Genomic DNA, 24714 nt, shown 5'->3' with positions numbered 1-24714 from the left:
CAGCAGCGTGTTGTTCAGCCTCCATATGTTGGATTTTTTAATAGTTTTTCTCCTGTAATTGAGATCTAATCTTACTGCATTGTGGTCAGAAAAGATGCTTGGAATGATTTCTATTTTTTTGAATTTACCAAGGCTAGCTTTATGGCCCAGGATGTGATCTATCCTGGAGAAGGTTCCATGTGCGCTTGAGAAGAAGGTGAAATTCATTGTTTTGGGATGAAATGTCCTATAGATATCAATTAGATCTAACTGGTCTATTGTATCATTTAAAGTTTGTGTTTCCTTGTTAATTTTCTGTTTAGTTGATCTATCCATAGGTGTGAGTGGGGTATTAAAGTCTCCCACTATTATTGTGTTATTGTTAATTTCTTCTTTCATACTTGTTAGCATTTGTCTTACATACTGTGGTGCTCCCGTGTTGGGTGCATATATATTTATAATTGTTATATCTTCTTCTTGGATTGATCCTTTGATCATTATGTAGTGACCATCTTTGTCTCTTTTCACAGTCTTTGTTTTAAAGTCTATTTTATCTGATATGAGTATTGCTACTCCTGCTTTCTTTTGGTCCCTATTTGCATGGAAAATCTTTTTCCAGCCCTTCACTTTCAGTCTGTATGTGTCCCCTGTTTTGAGGTGGGTCTCTTGTAGACAACATATGTAGGGGTCTTGTTTTTGTATCCATTCAGCCAGTCTTTGTCTTTTGGTTGGGGCATTCAACCCATTTACGTTTAAGGTAATTACTGATAAGTATGACCCCGTTGCCATTTACTTTATTGTTTAGGGTTCGAATTTATACACAATTTTTGTGTTTCCTGTCTAGAGAATATCCTTTAGTATTTGTTGGAGAGCTGGTTTGATGGTGCAGAATTCTCTCAGCTTTTGCTTGTCTGAAAAGCTTTTGATTTCTCCTTCATACTTGAATGAGATCCTTGCTGGGTACAATAATCTGGGCTGTAGGTTATTTTCTTTCATCATTTTAAGTATGTCTTGCCATTCCCTCCTGGCTTGAAGAGTTTCTATTGAAAGATCAGCTGTTATCCTTATAGGTATTCCCTTGTGTGTTATTTGTTGTTTTTCCCTTGCTGCTTTTAATATTTGTTCTTTGTGTTTGATCTTTGTTAATTTGATTACTATGTGTCTTGGGGTGTTTCGCCTTGGGTTTATCCTGTTTGGGACTCTCTGGGTTTCTTGGACTTGGGTGATTATTTCCTTCCCCATTTTAGGGAAGTTTTCAACTATTATCTCCTCAAGTATTTTCTCATGGTCTTTCTTTTTGTCTTCTTCTGGGACCCCTATGATTCGAATGTTGTAGCGTTTAATATTGTCCTGGAGGTCTCTGAGATTGTCCTCATTTCTTTTAATTCGTTTTTCTTTTGTCCTCTCTGATTCATTTATTTTTACCATTCTATCTTCTAATTCACTAATCCTATCTTCTGCCTCTGTTATTCTACTATTTGTTGCCTCCAGAGTGTTTTTAATTTCACTTATTGCATTATTCATTATATATTGACTCTTTTTTATTTCTTCTAGGTCCTTGTTAAACCTTTCTTGCATCTTCTCAATCCTTGTCTCCAGGCTATTTATCTGTGATTCCATTTTAATTTCAAGATTTTGGATCAATTTCACTATCATTATTCGGAATTCTTTATCAGGTAGATTCCCTATCTCTTCCTCTTTTGTTTGGTTTGGTGGGCATTTATCCTGTTCCTTTATCTGCTGGCTATTCCTCTGTCTCTTCATCTTGTTTAAATTGCTGAGTTTGGGGTGTCCTTTCTGTATTCTGGCAGTTTGTGGAGTTCTCTTTATTGTGGCGTTTCCTTGCTGTGTGTGGGTTTGTACAGGTGGCTTGTCAAGGTTTCCTGGTTAGGGAAGCTTGTGTCAATGTTCTGGTGGATAGAGCTGTATTTCTTCTCTCTGGAGTGTAATGAAATGTCCAGTAATGAGTTATGAGATGTCTATGGTTTTGGGGTGACTTTGGGCAGCCTGTATCTTGAAGCTCAGGGCTGTGTTCCTTTGTTGCTGGAGAATTTGCTTGTTATGTCTTGCCCTGGAACTTGTTGGCCCTTGTGTGGTGCTTGGTTTCAGTGTCGGTATGGAGGCGTTTGATGAGCTCCTGTCAATTAATGTTCCTTGGAGTCAGGAGTTCCCTGGAGTCAGGGTTTGGACTTAAGCCTCCTACTTCCAGTTATCGGTCTTAATTTTACAGTAGTTTCAAAACTTCTCCTTCTATACAGCACCACTGATAAAACATCTACGTTAAAGATGAAAAGTTTCTCTACTGTGAGGGTCACTCAGAGAGGTTTACAGCGTTACATGGAGAAGAGAAGTGGGAGGAGGGAGCTGGAGGTGACCCAAATGAGATGAGGTGGAATCAATAGTGGAGAGAGTGGGCTAGCCAGTAGTCACTTCCTTATGTGCACACCACAACTGGACCGCTCAGAGATGTTCACGGAGTTATACAGGGAAGAGAAGAAGGAGGCAGGAGACAGAGGTGGCCAGAAGGATAAAAGGGGGAAATGAAAAGGAGGGAGACAGATCCAGCCAGTAATCAGTTCCTTAAGTGTTCTCCACAGTCTGGAACACACAGAAATTCACAGAGTTGGGTAGAGTACAGAGGGGTTAGGGAGGAGATACAGGTGTCCTGGTGGAGAAAATGGAGAGTCCAAAGGGAGAGAGAGCAGTCAAGCCAGTAATCTCATACACTAGTGAAAAATGGGTCCTGAAGATTGGGTTCTTAAAGGTGCAAAATTGGTAACAAATACATAAAAGCAAAAATTAGAAATCTAGAGTAGAGTTTGGAATTTCAAAAATGCGATGTTAATGAAAAGAAGAAGGAAAAGAAAGAGAGAAAAAACGAACAAAGAAAAACAAACAAGGTCGTGAAAATTATAAAGAAACTACAGGTACAAAACTGATAACTAATACCAAAAAGCAAAAATTAAAAATCTAGAGTAGAGTTTGGAATTTCAAAAATACAACGTTAAAAAAAAAAAAAAAAGAAGAAGAAGAAGAAGAAGAAGAAAAATAAAGAGAGAAAACAAACAAACCAACAAAAACAATGTCGCAAAAATTATAAAGAAAATACAGGTACAAAATTGATATCAAATACCAAAAAGCATAAATTAAAAATCTTGAGTAGAGTTTGGAATTGCAGATATACGATGTTATATAAAAGAAGAAGAGAAAGAAACAGAGGAAAAAAAAAGTCACAGAAATTATGAAAAAAACTATAGGTACAAAATTGATAACATATATCAAAAGGCTAAAATTAAAAATCTAGAGTAGAGTTTGGAATTTCAAAAATACAATGTTAAAGAAAAGAAGAAAAAGAAAAAAGAAAAAAAACACGGTCAAAAAATTATAAAATATATATATGAAGTTTGCTGAGGAAGAAAAAAAAAATAGGGTCTTTTTTTTTTTTTGCAAAGTAATAGTTATAAAAGTGAAAATTAAAGGACAATAGAGGACTTAAAAAATTTTTTTTAATTAAAAAAAAAAAGAAAGATTGATCGTAAAAATAGTAAAAATATATCTAGGTCTTTCTCTGGTTTTGTTGTGAGTATTGTGGGTTCAGTTCATTTTTGGCAGTTCCTTAGTCTGACTTATATTTCTCAAGATCTATAGGCCCCTTCCTATGTAATCCGTAGTAACCACAGGGTTTTAATCTATGGCCTGTAGCTTCCAAGGCGTTTCCCTCTGTTATAGCTTCTTCTGTTTGCTGGTCTCTTCAGTGTCTGGTTCCCGCCCTGACACAAAGGGGATGGTTGAGGACACTATTTTTTTTTTTTTTTTTTTTTAATTTAGGCTCACTTGTTCAGCCGCGCTGTGGGGAGGGAGGGAGGGATGCTGCAAACAGATAACACTGGCGTGTGCTCGCAGTGCCTCAGCCACACTGGGTCTGCCCCCGCTCACGGTGCGTGTAGCTTCCCTGCCCACACTGCTCGGGCTCTAGGTTGTTCCACCGGGAACAATCAGAGGCCGGCCCTGGGCTGAGCTCCCAGGTCCAAGCCGCTCAGGTTCAGGCACTCGGGTAGTCCTCAGAGGCGCAGACTCGGTTGGGCCTGCGTTTTGTGTTCTTCCCAGATCCGAGCAGCTCAGGTGATGAGGTGTTTGGTGGGCGCCAATGCTGCGACTTATCGCCTCCCCGCCACTCGGTTATCTGGGTGTAAAACTGGCGCACCTTCTCAGGCAGCTGTTGACCGTCCAGACCCCCAAGAAGTTTTAGTTAGCAAAGAAGCCTGCTTACAGTTTTATAGATAGTGTCTCTCTTGGGCTGCGATTGCCCCCTTCCGGCTCTGGCTGCCTGTCACCGGAGGGGGAAGGTCTGCAGCCGGCTATCTCTGTTCAGTCCTTTGTTCTGTGCGCGGGCCTGGCGGTGTCTTAGGTTAGGGCTGGCTTTTTGCGTGGTAGATATCCCACAGTCTGGTTTGCTAGCCCAAATTATTTCGCTCAGATAGCGCTCAGGACATTCGGCCCGATTCTTACTCTAAGGGACACAGCCCGCGCCGCACTTCCCTGCCCAGCCCCCGCTTGCTAATGCCGTGTGCAGGCGTCTGTGCTGCTTCTCCGCTGGGGGAGTTACCGTAGAGCTCACAATCCGCGATTTTTAATTGTTTATTTTTTTTTTTACCCTCCCTTTTATGTTGCCCTCTGTGCTTCCAAAGCTCGGCACAGATTCGGCAGTAAGAGGGTTTCCTGGTGTTTGGAAACTTCTCTCTTTTTAAGACTCCCTTCCCGGGACGGAACTCCGTCCCTCCCTCTTTTGTCTCTTTTTTTGTCTTTTATATTTTTTCCTACCTCCTTTCGAAGAGTTGGGCTGCTTTTCTGGGTGCCTGATGTCCTCTGCCGGCATTCAGAAGTTGTTTTGTGGAATTTACTTGACGTTTAAATGCTCTTTTGATGAATTTGTGGGGGAGAAAGTGTTCTCCCCGTCCTACTCCTCCGCCATATTGGCTCCTCTCTCCCATTCTATCTTTTAAAAAGCGTCTTGTCACTTTTACATGTGAGGACTACTTTTCCCCAGGACTTGGAAGTCATACCTTTGAGATGTAATCAATAACAAATATGACACCCCTATCTCCCAGTTTCTGTGAGAATGTAGATTACTAACAGAGATTGCCTAACCACTTTGACCAATTTCCTCTCTACCATCCTTCAACACTTCTCCACTAGATCACCAGATCTGTCCAAATTCTCCCTCCTTGAAAATTTTTTTTAACTTCTTGTCTCAGAAGACATGAGCTAAATCTCTTTTCTCTGTTGCAATAGTCTTCCCTGCCTGTTTAACTCTATCAGAAGCACAAGAGAGAAAAAGTCCCTGTCCTTAGGGAGTTTATACCTTAGTGGGCAGAGATATAGTAAAAAGTAAATCAGCACACAGAATAATTTCATATTTTTATAATATTATGAAGAAACAGAGAGAAAACAGAATCACCCTAATATGGTAAGTGAGTAGGATGTGATTCATAAAGGGATATTTTGAAATTGTGGTAGAGGAACCACAATAAAAAGTGCAGAACTTGGAGTTACTAGCAGCTATGAAGTAATAACGTGCAGTCCCCAAGGACAAAAGTAGAAGTGGTAATTAGAATCCAGGAGAAAGAGGGGAGGAGAGAGTTCTGTCAGTAATAATCTTGTGTGAAGGACACATCCAGCCTTCTTACAGACACAAGTCAGAAATAGATATCCAGATTTTACTCTCCAATCTATCTCCCATCTTCTGCCAGGGTCTTGATTGGTCAAACTCAATAGGAAGTCTGAAGTCCTTAAAGCCCTGTTCAAATACTTTATACAGTTGAGCCAACAATATTTATTTTGTATAATTTATTTAACTCAAAATACACTATTATAAAACTTTTATCTCATTTCAAGCGTGTGCTCAGTCACTCAGTTGTGTCTGACTCTTTGAGACCCCATGGACAGTAGCCTGCCAGACTCCTCCATCCATGTAATTTTCCAGGCAAGAATACTGCAATGGGTTACCATTTCCTACTCCAGGGGATCTTCCTGACCCAGGGAATGAACCCATGCCTCTTATGTCTCTTGCACTGGCAGGCAGATTCTTTGCCACTGTGCCACCTTGGGAAGCTCATATCATTTCAAGTACATGTTATTAATTTGCTCACATTTCTCTGAGGTTATGTCACTTGACATAAAAGTTATGGGAGAGATGTATGTTTACTTACTAAATACAAGTCAATCTATTAATATATAAAAATGTTCATTATTATAAAAATCATAAACATAATGTTTGGGCACTATCTAGGAAGGTTATCATATGGATATTAGACTATGCTCCTGAATCTAGAATACATGGGAGAAGAACTTTGTGACTTTTGAGGAATAAAAATTCCTGAGACAGACATAATGTTATGCTTCCTTCCCATGAACCAAAATGGATTGGAGTGTTGAATGAATAAAATTAATGCCACAAACATATTGAGTGTAAAAATGATATCCTTTGGATTATAAGGCAAATGACTTTCAATTTGATTCCATAGACAGTGTGCTATGTGCTGTGCTAAGTAGTTTCAGTCATGTCTGACTCTTTGTGACCCTGTGACTGTAGCCTGCCAGGCTCCTCTGTCCATGGGGTTCTCCAGGCAAGAATACTGGAGTGGGTTGCCATACCATAGATAGTAGAGTGTTATTAAATCTTTTGAAAAAAAAAAAAAATTTACTATGTGTTTGTGTGTGTGCATGTGTGTGTGTATGAACATGTATTATACTTATAAACGCAGTAGTGGCATCCAGGGTAAACTGGAGAACAGACGGATTAGGTAGGAGACTACGCTGATAATACAACTGAAAGTTATTCTTGGTCATCATGAACTTTCTGTAAATATCTAAGTCAGTCTTGCATTTTTTAATTCTCTATATCAGTAAAGTCTGGAATTTCCCTCCAACTTTAAATAATATCTATGGGGTCACAAAGTTGGGAGACCACTGAGCAACTGAGAATGCCTATTCAATAAAAATGTAGGCCCTAAGCTCTCCTCAGGGCTGCTAACTTGAGTATCAAACTGCTTATTTTATCTGAAAAGTGAAAGTTGCTCAGTCATGTCTAATGCTTTGCGACCCCATGAACTTTAGTCCATGGAATTCTCCAGGCCAGAATACTGGACTGGGTAGCCTATCCCTTCTCCAGCAGATCTTCCTGACCTAGGAATTGAACTGGGGTCTCCTGAATTGCAGGTGGATTCTTTACCAACTGAACTATCAGGGAAGCCCTTATTTTCTCTACTTAGCTCTTTTGTAACATATCCAACTATATACATGCAAATGATCCCTATGGCTGGCCCTACTCCCGTGTTGAAATTTCCTCAACCCCACTGACTTTATGTTCACCAATATAACCCATGAATGTATCCTTTGCTTGGAATGTGCTTTCAATTTGTCCCCATTTGATCAATATTTTTAAGACAGGACTCAAATATCATTTTCATCAAAGCTTCAACAGCAATGTTAAGTAGGGTATCTTTGTGATATCTCACTAATTTTCTATGTTCCTGCTTATCATTACTTTTTCAAGGCATATCATAATCAAATTGCTGAAAAGTAATAAGGAGAAGATCTTAAAAGCAGCCAGAGAAAAAAGATACTTCACAGAGAGGCAAAGAATAACAGCAGAGTTCTCATCAGAAACCATGTATGTTAATAAAATATGTAATTTTTTTTCACTTTGCTTTATTTTGTTTTTAATTAGGGACTATGCAATGGCACCTCACTCCAGTACTCTTGCCTGGAAAATCCCATGGATGGAGGAGCCTGGTAGGCTGCTGTCCATGGGGTTGTGAAGAGTCAGACACGACTGAGCGACTTCACTTTCACTTTTCACTTTCATGCATTGGAGAAGGAAATGGCAACCCACTCCAGTGTTCCTGCCTGGAGAATCCCAGGGATGGGGGAGCCTGGTGGGCTGCCGTCTATAGGGTCACACACAGTCGGAGATGACTGAAGTGACTTAGCAGCAGCAGCAGCAGCAGCTAGAGTCCTCATTTTGTGTCTAATTAGTATGAGAGTCATTGAAAATCAGCCATGTCCACAGCATTCTGTAAGACAATCTCCCAAGTTTCCATGAAAAAATATCCCTATGACAAGTTTAAATGGAGCACTCATTAGTCTGTCCATCTGAATCTGGGCCCCAGAGGATAGCAAAGGTGTATTCTCCAGGGCTTCCCAAGGAAGCCAATGAACTGCACATACTCAGTAGAGAATATCCCAAAGGGATAAAACAGGATCAGGCTCATTCAGGGATTACCAGACTCTGGCACTCCTCCCAGAGGGCACTGAGGGCCCCAACTACTGGAAGTGGGAAAAAATGAGACTTCAAAGAGTAAAGGCACCTCCAGGAACATTGTTCCTCTTTACCCTTATTCAAGGACAAGACTATAAAGTGACTGTTATAAAACCAATTCACACCATTGACTTACCTACATGTTTGTAATCATATGACAATAAAATTACATTTAAACAGATACTATACAGATCAATAAATGCAAAGGTAGGGAAAATGAGAGATAGAGGGAAGATGTTTTAGAACTTATGAGTAAGAAATTATTTTCATTGCATTTCTAATATCAGCTTTTCTTCTCAGAGTTAATAGCTAGACCATTATTGACACATTATGCAATCAGAACAAATCAGTCACTCAGTCTTGTCCGACTCTTTGTGACCCCATGAATCACAGCACGCTAGGCCTCCCTGTCCATCACCAACTCCCGGAGTTCACTCAGACTCACGTCCATTGAGTCAGTGATGCCATCCAGCCATCTCGTCCTCTGTCGTCCCCTTTTCCTCCTGCCCCCAATCCCTCCCAGCATCAGGGTCTTTTCCAAAGAATCAACTCTTTGCATGAGGTGGCCAAAGTACTGGAGTTTCAGCTTTAGCATCATTCCTTCCAAAGAAATCCCAGGGCTGATCTCCTTCAGAATGGACTGGTTGGATCTCCTTGCAGTCTAAGGGACTTTCAAGAGTCTTCTCCAATACCACACTTCAAAAGCATCAATTCTTCAGCACTCATCTTTCTTCACAGTCCAACTCTCACATCCATACATGACCACAGGAAAAACCATAGCCTTGACTAGACGAACCTTTGTTGGCAAAGTAATGTCTCTGCTTTTGAATATGCTACCTAGGTTGGTCATAACTTTCCTTCCAAGGAGTAAGCGTCTTTTAATTTCATGGCTGCCGTCACCATCTGTAGTGATTTTGGAGCCCAGACAAATAAAGTCTGACACTGTTTCCACTGTTTCCCCATCTATTTCCCATGAAGTGGTGGGACCGGATGCCATGAGCTTCGTTTTCTGAATGTTGAGCTTTAAGCCAACTTTTTCACTCTCCACTTTCACTTACATCAAGAAGCTTTTGAGTTCCTCTTCACTTTCTGCCATAAGGGTGGTGTCATCTGCATATCTGAGGTTATTACTATTTCTCCCGGCAATCTTGATTCCAGCTTGTGTTTCTTCCAGTCCAGCGTTTCTCCTGATGTACTCTGCATATAAGTTAAATAAACAGGGTGACAATATACAGCCTTGATGAACTCCTTTTCCTATTTGGAACCAGTCTGTTGTTCCATGTCCAGTTCTAACTGTTGCTTCCTGTCTTGCATACAAATTTCTCAAGAGGCAGATCAGGTGGTCTGGTATTCCCATCTCTTGTAGAATTTTCCCCAGTTTATTGTGATCCACACATTCGAAGCTTTGGCATAGTCAATAAAGCAGATATAGATGTTTTTCTGGAACTCTCTTGCTTTTTCTGTAATCCAGCAGATGTTGGCAATTTGATCTCTGGTTCCTCTGCCTCTTCTAAAACCAGCTTGAACATCAGGAAGTTCACGGTTCACATATTGCTGAAGCCTGGCTTGGAGAATTTTGAGCATTACTTTACTAGCGTGTGAGATGAATGCAATTGTGCGGTAGTTTGCGCATTCTTTGGCAACATACTTGTCAAAGTGAAAAATTTTGTGGAAATAAATTCACAGTTTGAACATGATATAGGAAAAAATTAAAGGTGCAGGGAGAAATGTGAACTGTGAATTTGCTTTTAATAGTTAATTATTTCATTTTTTACATAAATTCTAATTTTTTCAGATTTAGCCAAAACAGTTTTAAACAAAACAAACAAAAACATTCTTTTATCTAACTTGCTATTTTTTTGGGTACACTGAAAAACCTTTGATTTAAGAAATATCATATAATAAATGTTAGGCAGGAAGTTAGGCATGAGCAATGAGGGGGGGCCTAGATTCAAGGTAATCTCTAAACCCCGCCCTAGAAAGGACCCAGGAGAGCACACAAATATGCTACAAAATAACTATACAGACTTCATTCTAACACCCCTTATGCACAGCTGTGCCCTCAAGTGACTTTAGGCAGCCAGGAGCCTATTAAGCATTCATAAATATTCTATACATACATATATCTGATTATAACAGACTGAATTATGGGAAAGATATGCACAATAGAGCCTGTTGCTGTATAACTTGCAACTGTCAATCAAAACAGTCAGTCCACGCTTGCCTAGATGAATATGTAAAAGCCCTGTCTTAAAAACCCTGTACTTTATCATTCAGGCACCAGTGTCTCTCCTGGCTTGGCCCACGCCTCCCTTAAGGTGTTCTTTCTGTTCTTTCTTCAACAAACTTGTTTTTGCCACAGATAAGACCTCAGATTATTTTTTGTGTCTTTACCAAAAACTTAGGCCCACAATGAAGGGTCCTCTTCTACTCTCCCTATCTGGTTAACAAGAAAAATTTAAGACTTAAATTAGCAAGTGTAGGAGAACACATTGATCTTATCAGCAGTTTTTGTCAAATAGCTTTTTAGGCACACATGGTCTCTCTTCTGACATATTGAATTGATTGTTCCATTCCCTCAGATCTAATTGCATTTAAGCCACTATATTCAACCATCTCAGGAGAAGGCAATGGCACCCCACTCCAGTACTCTTGCCTGGAGAATCCCATGGATGGAGGAGCCTGGTAGGCTGCAGTCCATGGGGTTGCTAAGAGTCAGAGATGACTGAGTGACTTCACTTTCACTTTTCACTTTCCTGCATTGGAGAAGGAAATGGCAACCCACTCCAGTGTCTTGCCTGGAGAATCCCAGGGATGGGGGAGCCTGGTGGGCTGCCATCTATAGGGTCACACAGAGTCGGACACGACTGAAGTGACTTAACAGCATTCAGCCATCTCAACTATTAGGTATAATAGTACCCAGGTCTCTACCCAGATCAAGAAGGAAAAAAAGGCATCAACAATTGACACATTTGTGCTCGTAGAAAGCATGGACTGAAGACCTAAAACGATATCCATAATAATCATTGCCTCTGAGAATTGCTGTTCTTCTAGCAGTATACAGTACTGGTTGTATGACTCTTTTGATCCATAATATCTTCAATTGTCATTTGATCATTTGGGATGGTAGATATTATCGTCTTTTTCAAAATGTTATATGTTAATTGGAGAAAGGGCTTGGTCTCTAACTGCTCACCTTAAAACAGAATAAAAGAAAAAAACAAAAACAACAAAACAAAAAAGTACACCATGCTCACACAGTTGCCCTTAACCCAACTGAAGTTGGGTTACCACACAATTGTGTGGTAAATTTTAAAGCTAGAAGTATGGCTACAAAACACTTAGGCATACTTCCATATATAAATTATGAAAAAAAAAAATCTGTTTCACAGAGAAACATTCCTAGATTATTTTTGATTTGAGTGAAGGAAAATTATAATAATCAGTGTAGTGAATTTCTCTGCTCAGTAGTGCTTTTACATGTGTCCCCAAACCCAAAATTACTTGCATTTTACAAGACTCCTGGAACAACTGCCCGAGCAAAGTGTTACTCTATTATTAAATGAAAAACAAAAACATTTGGCAATAACTGAAGTTACCAAATAATTTTTTAAAAAATAGTTTGACTTAAACCACCCAATTCAGATGAAATAAAGACTATGTGAACTGTTAATATTAGGTGTATAAATTTTAAGTCGACCTCATTAAGCATGCAATTATATATGCATATATATTAAAAATATATACATTAAAAGTATTTATATCTTTGAAAGATTCAAATGCAGTGACCTAATGAAAAATCAGGATCCTAAGTATTTCACTTTTTCTTCAAAAGTCCTTCATACCCCATCATGCACTTCAATATTTTGTCTTTCAAAAAACACTAGAAAATTTTCCCTATTTTATAGGAGTAAGTTTTGACTTGTCCTTCCCAAATCCTTAACATTTGCACTTTAGTTCTGTCGATTTCTGAGTCTGCATCGTGCTGAATAAAAGCACATCTATCCACATTTAAGAACACTGGCAGTCATTACACACTATTTAGCAATTCAACATGTATAATATTTTAAGCTATTAAGCTACTATTATACACTGATAACTGTGCTTAACACTAGAGTTAGAAAAGAAGTAAGCAACATAGGCCTGTTTAATGCAATCACAATCACATTATGGGAGAGGAAAGGTAAAAGGAAATATGAAGTAATTAACATATGTAATGTTTATTTATATGGTAATACAGGAGAAGCACTGAATATGTAAATCCAAAACCTATTCCAGTTTTCAGAGTTTAAATGAATCACAGACCTAATGTATCTTATTTACTTGGAGCTTCTGACAATGCTGAGTGAAGTTGCTCAGTCATGTCCGACTCTTTGCGACCACACGGACTGTAACCTACCAGGCTTCTCCGTCCATCGGATGTTCCAGGCAAGGGTACTGGAATGGGTTGCCGTTTCCTTCTCCAGGAGATCTTCCCGACCCAGGGATTGAACCCGGGTCTCCCGCATTGTAGGCAGACACTTTTACCATCTGAGCCACCAAGGAAGATCTCTGACAACGCTATTTAAACCCAAATACATAATGTTTCTAAAGAAAAGTCCTAAACTGATAAGAAGATGATATTTTTTTAATCCCATTTGTCCCTCCCCACCCCATAGTCATATTATCTATAGTGACAATGTGATATGTACAGTCCTGGAGAGATTTTTCTTGATGTGGTATTATAGTCAGTATATTTTAATCAGATTAAGAAGTGAAAGGAAAAGCACACAACAACAAATTGGAATGGATATAGAATTAATGTTTATACTTTTAAAGAGTAACTCATACTCTAAACCCCAAAAATATATCAAAGCAGATTTAAATATGAGGGATATTTATAAAGGACTTTTAAACATAGCTGGTAAAGAAAGCTGGAGAGAAAAATGTGAAAGCATCCACATGTTACTGAATTGGCTTTCATAAGTTACAAAACACACTATGAAGGCAACATTGTCCTATATATTGTTACAACACATTCCCTTGTTTTCAGAAAAGCAATATACACATAGCCTTGAGAGTTTGAATGTTTGGCTTAGGGTTACTAAAAACATCACATCTGCCTAGGACCACACAGCCAGCAGAGATTAAAATGACTAATTCTGAATTCCATAAAGTGTTCTTACTGCCACAATATGACCACATTCCATATGTGTATGTATTTTATTATGATAAAATAAGAATTTGTCATTACAAACTAATTCACTTTTCCTTAAGAACTTAAAAAATGCCTTAATAGCTAATGAAGTTCATTTACATATACATTGGTAGAGATATTAAATTACAGATTAGAGTACATTTTTGCTATTAGCACAATGATTTTCATTTTTCTCTAAGTTTAGAATAAAATTATATTTATAAATTTATTGGAATAGGCTACATGCATTATCAAATTAAAATAATAAGGAACAGATTACTACTTTTGGACAAGATGAAATAATATAGTCCATATTTGCCATTCTGCCTTAAATAACTAGAAAAATGACAAGGTGCATAAAAGAGCAGATGACAGACAGTGTACGTCTGAATGCTGAAGTGAAGAGAGGCAAACAAAATGAATCCTGAGTGTGTACCAGTTTCCAAAATGATATGTCAAGACTGCAGCACAGAAAAAGATGCAAACAGTGACCAGAAGAATCAATGATTTAGGAAGCTGGATATAAGAAGTTAAGGCAGCAAAAATTGAATGGGCAGAGCCCCCAAAATGAAGTAGCTGCACAGGGAATAGTAAACATCTTCAAAGTGAGGCCTCTCAGCCTTGATCTACACACAATCTCCAACTAGGAAAGATATTAGAAAGATAATGATCAGAATCTGATGAATCATTCTATTATTAAATCTTTGTATATATATTTGAACTAAATGCAGTGAAATGAAATTCATTGATCAATCAAAAAGAATAAATACTATTCTTGGTAAAACTTTTTTAAGCTAAATTCTTAGCATAAACATTAATATAGATAAAAATCAGACAAACAAGCTCAACAATATTTCTTTATAGGCTAGAAATGTCATATTCCAAAGAAACAAATAATAACATTTTTCTTTCTATTAAAATGTTTCATTTCTATTTTCCATAATAGCAAAAATAGACCCACACACTAATGACACTATCAAATGTATCACTGTTTCTAGTATTTTTTCCCATAATATTTAGGTGTTAAATTTAACTTCTCTGATACAAGAAGGTGATATGCTGAATATCTGAAAAGTTTAGCATTAGAATACTCTATAGCTTATATTAATTAGTGTGTATGTTTGCCATGCCCTCTAATGAGATTCTGTGTGTTAATATTTGGGTAGGAAGAGAGGGCTAACACAATCAGGTAATACCTAGAAGTCCAATGATATACATCCCAATTTAATATATTCTTTGTCTGTGGCTAATTCTGTCCATGTAACTAAAGTATATTAAAGGACAGAGAGGGGCTTCCCTCATAGCTCAGTTAGTAAAGAATCCACCTGCAATGCAGGAGGCCAGAGTTCGATTCCTGGGTCAGGAAGATCCCCTGGAGAAGGAAATGGCAACCCACTACAGTATTCTTGACTGGAGAATCCCATGGACAGAGGAGCCTGGTGGGCTACAGTCCATGGGGTCACAAGAGTTGGACATGACCTCCACCACCACCAAAGGACATAGATGGATCTTAAAACCTGTAGGGTGGCACATTAAATGAACTGCATTTCCAGAGACACATAAAGCAGGCTTGAAAATGGGCACTCCAAGGGAATTCATGACAGGCTTTCCTTGCCAGATGTCAGCATCCCTCATGAACAAAATAGTCCAAAAGAATCCCCAGCTAGACCCTTTTGTCTATATGGATGATTCCAGCATGAACTTCCAGGATGATTCACAGATACCAGTTGGTCCTACAAAATGGAAGAAGTCTCATGGATGCACCTCATTCATCCTCATCCACACACAGTATGAGGAGTTGGAGGCTCTGTTTAGCTGCAACATGTTTCCAGGTAAAATCCCCCAGAGAGATTTTGCTTTAAAACTCAGCCTACTGGAGTCAACAGAAAAGATTTGCTTCAAGAACTGGTGGATCAAAATGATGAAGCAGCAGCAGTAACAAAATCAGCAGTCACTAAAGCCACCAAACCAGGTCCTACCAGCCAAGAATGCACCCACAGCATCAGCCAGTCCTCATTCTTTTCTCCCTGGAGTTTCAGATTCCTGTAACTCCCTCTCACGTCAGCCCTTAGACCCTTTCCATTGAGTAGAGGACTCTGTCATTACTGAAATGCCTATAAGTGCTGTCCAAATGCAAGATCCTTAACTAGAGAGGCTAGTGGCCTTCGTTCCTGCTTCAGTATGACAAGCTGGGGCTTTTCAATCTACAGTCCAGAGACAGCCTGGAGTTCCAGAAACCCCTCCATTACAGCACACTTTAGATTTCTCTGATCAAAGTACTAATAAATATCAGTATAGGAAAAGGAGAAAAACAAACTATATAGTGGAATATTTCCCAAGAATACACACATGTTTTCTTGTTTATGCTATAAATTTATCAGACTAGTGCTCAGAGTGATAGAAATCCACTTCTCCAGCTCTGAAACATTGACAGTGAAAGTAAACACTGCTCAGTCATGTCCGACTCTTTGCAACCCCATGGACTATACAATCCATGGAATTCTCCAGCCAGAATACTGGAGTGGGTAGCCTTTCCCTTCTCCAGGGGATCTTCCCAATCCAAGGATCGAAGCCAGGTCTCCCACATTGCAGGTAGATGCTTTACCAACTGAGCTATCAGGGAAGCCCTGAAACATTGAAAATATGAGTTAAATTTAAAATATACTTAGAAGCTATGGAAAGAAATGTTTGAAAGAGAAGGAGAAGAAGGAGACAGAAAGGAATCATTTATACTCTTAGCCATTTGTGAGAATTTGATCACCTTTTTTTTCTTTTTTTGGTGGGTGGAAGAGAGGGAGCAAATGATGTCTTTGCAGGAAATTCTGGCATCATTGATCAGCTTTAAACATACACTACTTTTTCAACCAACAACCACTCTCCTAGACTCTGTCCTACAAACATCCCTCCATATCTGTATACCAATAGGTGCACTTGTACAAATGATATTTATATAAACCTTAACTCAGGCAATGGTTGAACAAACAAAACCTGAAAATGATTCTAGTGACCAACAATAGGGAACTAGTGATAGCTTACAGTGAATAGTGTCGGATTTGCTATCTCTGAGGAAGAAGATTTCTCTTTGGGACCAGGGACCAGGCTTGGTCACTCACGAGCTTTCGTGTAGCAGAGTTTTTTTAAGGTATGAAAAGGGACAGAGAAAGCTTCCAACATATACATCAGAAGAGGGATGGAGAGTGCTCCAAGCCCTAGTCTCAGCAAGGGAAGTATATACTTTCTATTTGGTTATTACCATTAATCAAAAGAATGTCCCGAGGTTGTAAAGATCTTACTAGACCCACTCCCATAATATACATTCTAAGATAACAGAAGGTTTTCAGGAAGGAGAAACATGTCCTCAAGCAGGATACATTATTGTTATATAATCCTTACTAAGGAATGTAGTTAAAAAAAAAAAAATTGTCTTTTCTGCCTCCTTGAGAGGAGAATGCAATGCAACCCACTCCAGTACTCTTGCCTGGAAAATCCCATGGACGGAGGAGCCTGGTAGGCTCCAGTCCATGGGGTCATGAAGAGTTGGACACGACTGAGTGACTTCACTTTCACTTATCACTTTCATGCATTGGAGAAGGATATGGCAACCCACTCCAGTGTTATTGACTGGAGAATCCCAGGGATGGTGGAGCCTGGTGGGCTGCCGTCTATGGGGTTGCACAGTGAAGTGAAAGTGGCTCAGTCGTGTCTGACTCTATGTGACCCCATGGACTTTCCATGGAATTCTCTAGGCCAGAATACTGGAGTGGGTAGCCTTTCCGTTCTCCAGGGGATCTTCCTGACCCAGGAATCAAACCAGGGTCTCCTGCATTGCAGGCGGATTCTTTACCAACTGAGCTATCAGAGAAGCCAGAGTCTAAGACAATTGAAGCAACTTAGCAGCAGCAGCAGCAGCCTCCTTGGGAATTCCAGACCCCTATCTCCTGTTTGAGAGCCCCAGACCTCTCGCTCCTCTTTGGGAACCCCAGACTTCTTATCAACCTGCCTAGGAATTGACTCTCTCACTAGCTAAATAAATTACACAGTAAATAACTGTTGTGTTATCAATAGATAACTGGAATAAAGATTGCCCAGAGAAATATCAATAACCTCAGATATGCAGATGACACCACCCTTATGGCAGGAAGCGAAGAGGAACTGAAGAGCATCTTGATGAAAGAGGAGAGTGAAAAAGCTATCTTAAAAGTCACCACTCAAAAAACTAACATCATGGCATCTGGTCCCATCACTTCATGGCAAATAGATGGGGAAACAATGGAAAAAGTGACAGACTTTCTTTTTGGGGGCTCCAAAATCACTGCAGATGGTGACTGTGCAGCCATGAAATTAAAAGATGCTTGCTCCTTGGAAGAAAAGTTATGACCAACCTAGACAGCATATTTAAAAGCAGAAACATTTTTTGCTGACAAAGGTCTATCTAATCAAAGCTATGGTTTTTCCAGTAGTTATGTATGGATGTGAGAGTTGGACTATAAAGAAAGCTGAGCACCAAAGAATTGATGCTTTTGAACTGTGGTGCTGGAGAATACTCTTGAGAGTCCCTTGGACTGCAAGGAGATCCAACCAGTCCATCCTAAAGGAACTAAGTTCTGAATATTCATTGGAAGGACTGATGCTGAAGCTGAAACTCCAATAATTTGGCCACCTGATGTAAAGAACCGACTCATTGGAAAAGAGCCTGATGCTGGGAAAGATTGAAGGCAGTAGGAGAAGGAGATAATAGACCATGAGATAGTTTGATGGGATCACTGATTTGATGGACATAAGTTTGAGTAGGCTCCGGAAGTTTGTGATGGATGGGGAAAAGTGGCATGCTGCAGTCCATGGGGTCGCAAAGAATCGGACACAACTGAATGATTAAACTGAAATGAGATAATTGTATAAAAAGAAAAAAAAAAGCACATAAAAGACTATCAATGTGTGATTTTCCCCTTTTTACTACCAGATATTAATACACAGTTTGAAATAGCTGCCCAATATAGCTTCTTTTGCTTTTAATTATACATAATTGGACTGTGAAGAAAGCTGAGCACCGAAGAATTGATGCTTTTGAACTGTGGTGTTGGATAAGACTCTTGAGAGTCCCTTGGACTGCAAGGAGATCCAACCATTCCATCCTAAAGAATATCAGTCCTGGTTGTTCAATGGAAGGACTGATGCTGAAGCTCCAATACTTTGGCCACCTCATGCAAAGAGTTGACTCATTGGAAAAGACCCTGATGCTGGGAGGGGTTGAAAGCAGGAGGAGAAGGGGATGACAGAGGATGAAATGGCTGGATGGCATCACCGACTCGATGGACATGGGTTTGTTTGGACTCTGGGAGTTGGTGGTCGACAGGGAGGCCTGGAATGCTGCTATTCATGGGGTTGCAAAGAGTTGGACTCGACTGAGCAACTGAACTGAACTGAATACATAGTTTAGTTGTATAACATTTTCCACTGCAACTAATCCATTTCAATAAGTATACTACTTTATGTAGTGCAAGACTATTTGTGCTTTTCTATCATTATAACCATATAGAGACTCTGGTCATCTATTTTAATGAGGTAGTTGAAATACAGCATTGATAATTCTAATTGACATAACCATACTGCCACGTAATCAAATTTGAGGCTGCTAGTTTTATGATCAAGTAGGTATGTCAGTTGTAAAGATGTGTTTTATTCGTAGATCAGATGAGCATGACCTTATTTCATAGGCTAACATAAAATAAGACCAAGAATGATTTTGCAATAAAATTACTATTTTTGTCGTTCCACTATTTTCATTTTCTCACACTTTCAATGGTTTCATTCATTATAGATTAGAAAGGGAAGTAACCTGTTTCCCTGGCATCAGTAAGTATGTCCCTGAGTTCTCTAAATATACTGTTCCACATAATGTAAAATGTTCATCTTCAACAGAGATGGGATTTGATATACTATGAAAGTTAACCTTTTTCATGACCAAGAATAATATGTAGCTGAACACCCATGGCCTCACATAAAACACTTAACCTATCTTAGTTTCCTCCTCTGTTTGCAAGTTGGGGCTAACATATTGAATATATTAAATTTTCTTGGAACCCCCAAATCTGTAATTATATAAAGTCCTTAGTGTTAAACATTTTAAAATGTGGCTTTCTATTAGTCTCATTTTCTGGCTAAATACATTAAAAATATTATACTCATGTATGATTTGTAAGCATGTAATGAATGTTTATGGATCATTCTAATGGGACAGTTTTTAAGCTATATACTTTACAGACATTGCTACCTTATTCAGATAAAATAATCTATACAATAAGCACTATTAATATAGAAAAAATATATATGTGTTGAGGTCTATGAAGATATCAAGGAATTTGCTCTTTTGTAAATTAAACCAAGTTAATCAAATTTTGGAAAATATTTTTAAATAATATGCCACATGCTGCCTACTTATTCTATGCTAATTATATCAGCATATATTTTATCTGTATATGATTGTCATCTGCCTTTACAGTGTACATAATAGAGGTGTATTATAAATATATAAAACAGTTCATGGACTTCCCTGGTGGCTCAGACAGTAAAGAGTCTGCCTACAATGCAGGAGACCTAGGTTTGATCCCTGGGTTGGGAAGATCCTCTGGAGAAGGAAATGGCAACCCACTCCAGTACTTCTGCCTGGAAAACCCCGTGGATGGAAGAGTGTGGTAGGCTACAGTCCATGGGGTGGCAAAGAGTCAGACATGACTGAATGACTCCACCTTACTTTTCATAACAGCTCATAATATATGAAAATGACAATAATATGCCACTATGTGTATTGAATAATTTTTTTCCACAGAAGTGATAGCATTACAAGAACTGTCACACCCCTTCACCTGGCCCCGCCTCTAATATTAGCATCTATCTGGTGACTCCATGACAAAGAATCTGCCTGCCAGTGCAAGAAACATAGATTTGATCCCTGGGTCAGGAAGATCACCTGGAGAAGGAAATGGTCACCCACTCCAATATTCTTGCCTGGGAAATCCCATGGACAGAAGAGCCTGATGAGCTATGGTCCATGAGTCACAGAGATTTACATGACTTAGCGAGTGAACAACAACAAATCATAATCCCACGTTTTCATATTTATCTAAGAAGATGTGGTAAAATATTACATGTATAACAAAGCCTAAAGAGACATCAATGGCAACCCACTCCAGTACTCTTGCCTGGGAAGTCCCATGGGTGGAGGAGCCTCATAGGCTGCAGTCCATGGGGTCGCTAAGAGTCGGACACGACTGAGCGACTTCACTTTCACTTATCACTTTCATGCACTGGAGAGGGAAATAGCAACCCACTCCAGTATTCTTGCCTGGAGAATCCCAGAGAAGGGAGCCTAGTGGGCTGCCATCTATGGGGTTGCAGAGTCAGACACGACTGACGTGACTTAGCAGCAGCAGAAAAGAGACATCATAAGGTATAAAATATTTAAAAGGATTCTGAAAGGAGGAAATGAAAATTGAATTTTAGATCTAATTTAACTTTTGATATTTTTAGGCCATTTAATATTCAAGAGTTCTTTTCTCTTTGATTCGTGATGTCAGTATCTCTCTTCATCTACCACCTGCCTTTTTCTACCTTTCATTTTGTACTCCTAATACCAAGGCTTATCTTTACCTTGAAAAAGGACTTATGCCCATATCAAAGTACTTCCATGCTAGAGATAACTGTCTTTTCCTCCTTCTCTCCTTATTATAATATAATAAAAATATCTACCCATTTATTACTACAGCAATTATTTTCCTTCTTTGATACCAAGGGAGTGGTTGTTTCTGCTTTTAAAGTGGACCAAAATCTCAGCACCCAATAAAAGCATAGTGAGGTCTCCTACATTTATATTACATCTAATTTCATGTTTAAGAATCTTTCTTTTGTAGCATAATTTAAAAGTGTCATGTAGACATGAAAATCAATGCTAGAAAAAGACAAGTGGAGAAACAATTCATAGGGGATTTGGTGAAATATAATTTCTAAGTTTTTATATCATTTATATATAAGGCACAACTGGAAAAGTAATTTTACTGGATATATCTCAAATTAATTACACCTGATGTGATACTGAAAATTATACACCTTCATAGTCATTTAAAAACTATCTTTTTTAATAACTACAAGATATCTCATTTTATCCATACTTTTATCTGTGACATTTTAGTTTTAAAAATCTACAGAAAGTCGCTACGTATCATCACCATCATGCTTCCAGAAGCTGTGTTGTGCTCATGGTGAAATGAGAACTTATCAAATTTCACAGTCAGTTCAATTCAACAAACATCTATGGAGCATCTGTTACATAACAGGAATTTTTCTAAAAGTGCATTGAAACACAAAAACAGTAACACATAGCCTATGCCTGAAAGCAGTTCACTATATAATGTATGTGGGTTAGTCGCTCAGTCATGTCTATCTTTGTGACTCCATGGACTGCAGCCCACCAGGTTCCCCTGTTCATGGAACTCTCCAGGCAAGAATACTGGAATGGGTTGCCATTGCCTTCTCCAGAGAATCTCCCCAACTGAGGGACTGAACCCAGGTCTCCTGCATTGCAGGCAGATTCACTTTATAATATGGTAGATATTAGATAGTTACAAGGTAGTGGTGTTAAAATATCCTGGTTTCTCTTTACCAAGTTTTCCTAAAGTTGGGCATAACTACAAAATTACTGACATTAAATAATTATTATAATGGGCCTCCCAAGTCTATGCCCCACCCACTAATGCTAAAGAAGCTAAAGTCAAATGGTTCTATGAAGACCTAAAGACCTTCTAGAACTAACGCAAAAAAAAAAAAAAAAAAAAAGTCCTTTCATCAAAGGGGATTGGAATTTTATTTTAAAAAAGTGTTAAAAAAATAATAACCTATTAAATGTATTTTTCCCCCATATGTTGTTGTTGTTTTTCAGTCACTCGGTAACATCCAACTTGTCACAATCCCATGGACTGCAGCATGCCAGGCTCCCCTGTCCTTCACCATCTCCCAGAGCTTGCTAAAATTTATGTCCACTCAGTCAGTGATGTCATCCAACCAGCTTCTCCTCTGTCATCCCCCCTCATCCTGCCTTCAATATTTCCCAACTTCAGGGAAAGATGAGATACACACAAAGAAAATGAGACTCACTTAAAAAAAAAAAAAAATCCACAGATTACTTTTTGCCACTCAAAATTTTTAAACAGTTATACAGAGTTTACATAAAATACACAGTCATACCTTTTTAATCAATTTTTATTGAATATTTCAAAGATCAATTGTATTATTTCCAGCACTAATTGTGTTTTTTAGCATCATTTAGTCTGTTTAAAAATTAGACAAGTAACAAATTATAGATTATCCTCATTGCCTGTAAGTTCAGGCAATACACAGAGTCTCCATTGCTAATGAACATTGGTCAGAAATTTCTAGGTATAAAAATAAGGTAGGACAAAGGTGAACAACATCCAGTTCAGGTAGGAAGAAGTAAATTACTTCTGTTCACAAATCACATGATCCTAATGAATCACAAAGATAATTAAATCCCAAAGAATTCTCAAGATAGCTACTACATCTAAATAAACAAATTCAGTAAAATTATAAAGTAGTCATAGGGTATATCAACATGCAAAATTAGTTGTATTTCTATACAAAAGCAATAAATAATACAAAACTAAAGCTAAGGGAAAAGTCCATTTATAATAGCATATATAAAAAGAAAATAACTAGGAATAAATTTATCCAAGACAGTAAAAGATTTGTACATGAAAAATTACAAATCACTGTAGTATTTTTTTTTTACATTTTTAAGGTATATTTCATATAGGTATAAAATCTAAGTTAACCATTATCTTCTGGAAGATTTTGAAGATAACTTTCCATTTCCTTTTTTATTCTATTCTTTCCTTTAGAACATAAGCTATCATCCCAATTGTTGCTCTTTTTAAAGTATTTTTTCTTCCATTTATGTCATTTAGCTACTTTAAAAAGCTTCTCTTTACATTTCATTTTCAAAATTGTATCATAATGAGTCCAAGTGTGATATCCTTTGTACTTATTTATTGATTTATTCTTCTTGGGGTCTACATAAAAGCCTTTCATTTTTTTTTTTTTTAACTTTCATCAGTTCTTAAAAAGCCATGGACACTATAATTTCAAATACTGCTTCTCTCCTCTTCTTCTGAAAATTCAAACATATGAGTGTCTGTGTGTGTGTGTGTGTTTGGTGTTAACAAGCATGTGCTTGTGTGTGCATATGATGGGAAGAATGTATTTCTTAAAAGCTTCTTTATGCTTATTTTCATCAAAGAGGATTAAACTTTATACTCATAGGCAGATATTATTGGGCATAGCCTCATTAATTCCATCAGAGAACAAATGCAAAAGTGAAGTTCCACCTAAGAATAAGTTAAGATACTTACTAAACTTAAAGATATAGCTACATTCTGATATGAGGGCTCCTCTTGCTTTATATGGATTAACAAAGAAATGAGTTACTCTATTGAAAAGAGAGATTTACAATGATCATTAGGAGGAGTTAGACTTGTTTCATAATAAGGGTAGGGAGAATTATTATTGTCATATGGTTATCAGTTGGGTATCTCTTAGTGTTTCACAATAGCCTTCAGGTCAAAACTTCAGGGATTAAGATATGTGTCATCCCTGCCAGAGTATAACCCACCCAGATCTGAGTAAATGCTAATTCAGGTGAAAATAATTTAGAAGGGAGAGTAGAAAAATAAATTATGAATATTAACCACAGCCTCAGGATCAGCTGCAACTGCAGAAGCTGTAGTTATGTCATTTTACTAAATCTTTGGTGGGTTTTCCCCTAAATTGCAGCTAACAACAGTACCATAGATTCTGAGACTTAATGGAAGATACTCAATTCAAGAATCATTGGGTTTGGGCAGTGCAAGGGGTTGACTATTGTAGAATATGTTAGTATTCTAGCCAGATCCCCTTCAAATTCCTTTTATTGATTATGCAAGTCCATTCCCAGCTCTTGCTAGTGTCTTTCCTAATAGTTCAAATCATCAAAACTTCTTGGAAAGGAAATTTGCACAAGTGGAACCACTTTGAACAAATGCCTAAGAGGCAGAATGACTGCTCACAGTCAATCACTGACTGAAATAAGAATATGAAAACTGTAGCTTGACATCACCGACTCTATGGACATGAGTTTGAGTAAGCTCCAGGAGTTGGTGATGGACAGGAAAGCCTGGCGTGCTGCAGTCCATGG

This window comes from Bubalus kerabau, chromosome 22 (genome assembly GCF_029407905.1).
Source record: "Bubalus kerabau isolate K-KA32 ecotype Philippines breed swamp buffalo chromosome 22, PCC_UOA_SB_1v2, whole genome shotgun sequence".
NCBI lineage: Eukaryota > Metazoa > Chordata > Mammalia > Artiodactyla > Bovidae > Bubalus > Bubalus kerabau.
This window is presented reverse-complemented; position numbering follows the sequence as displayed.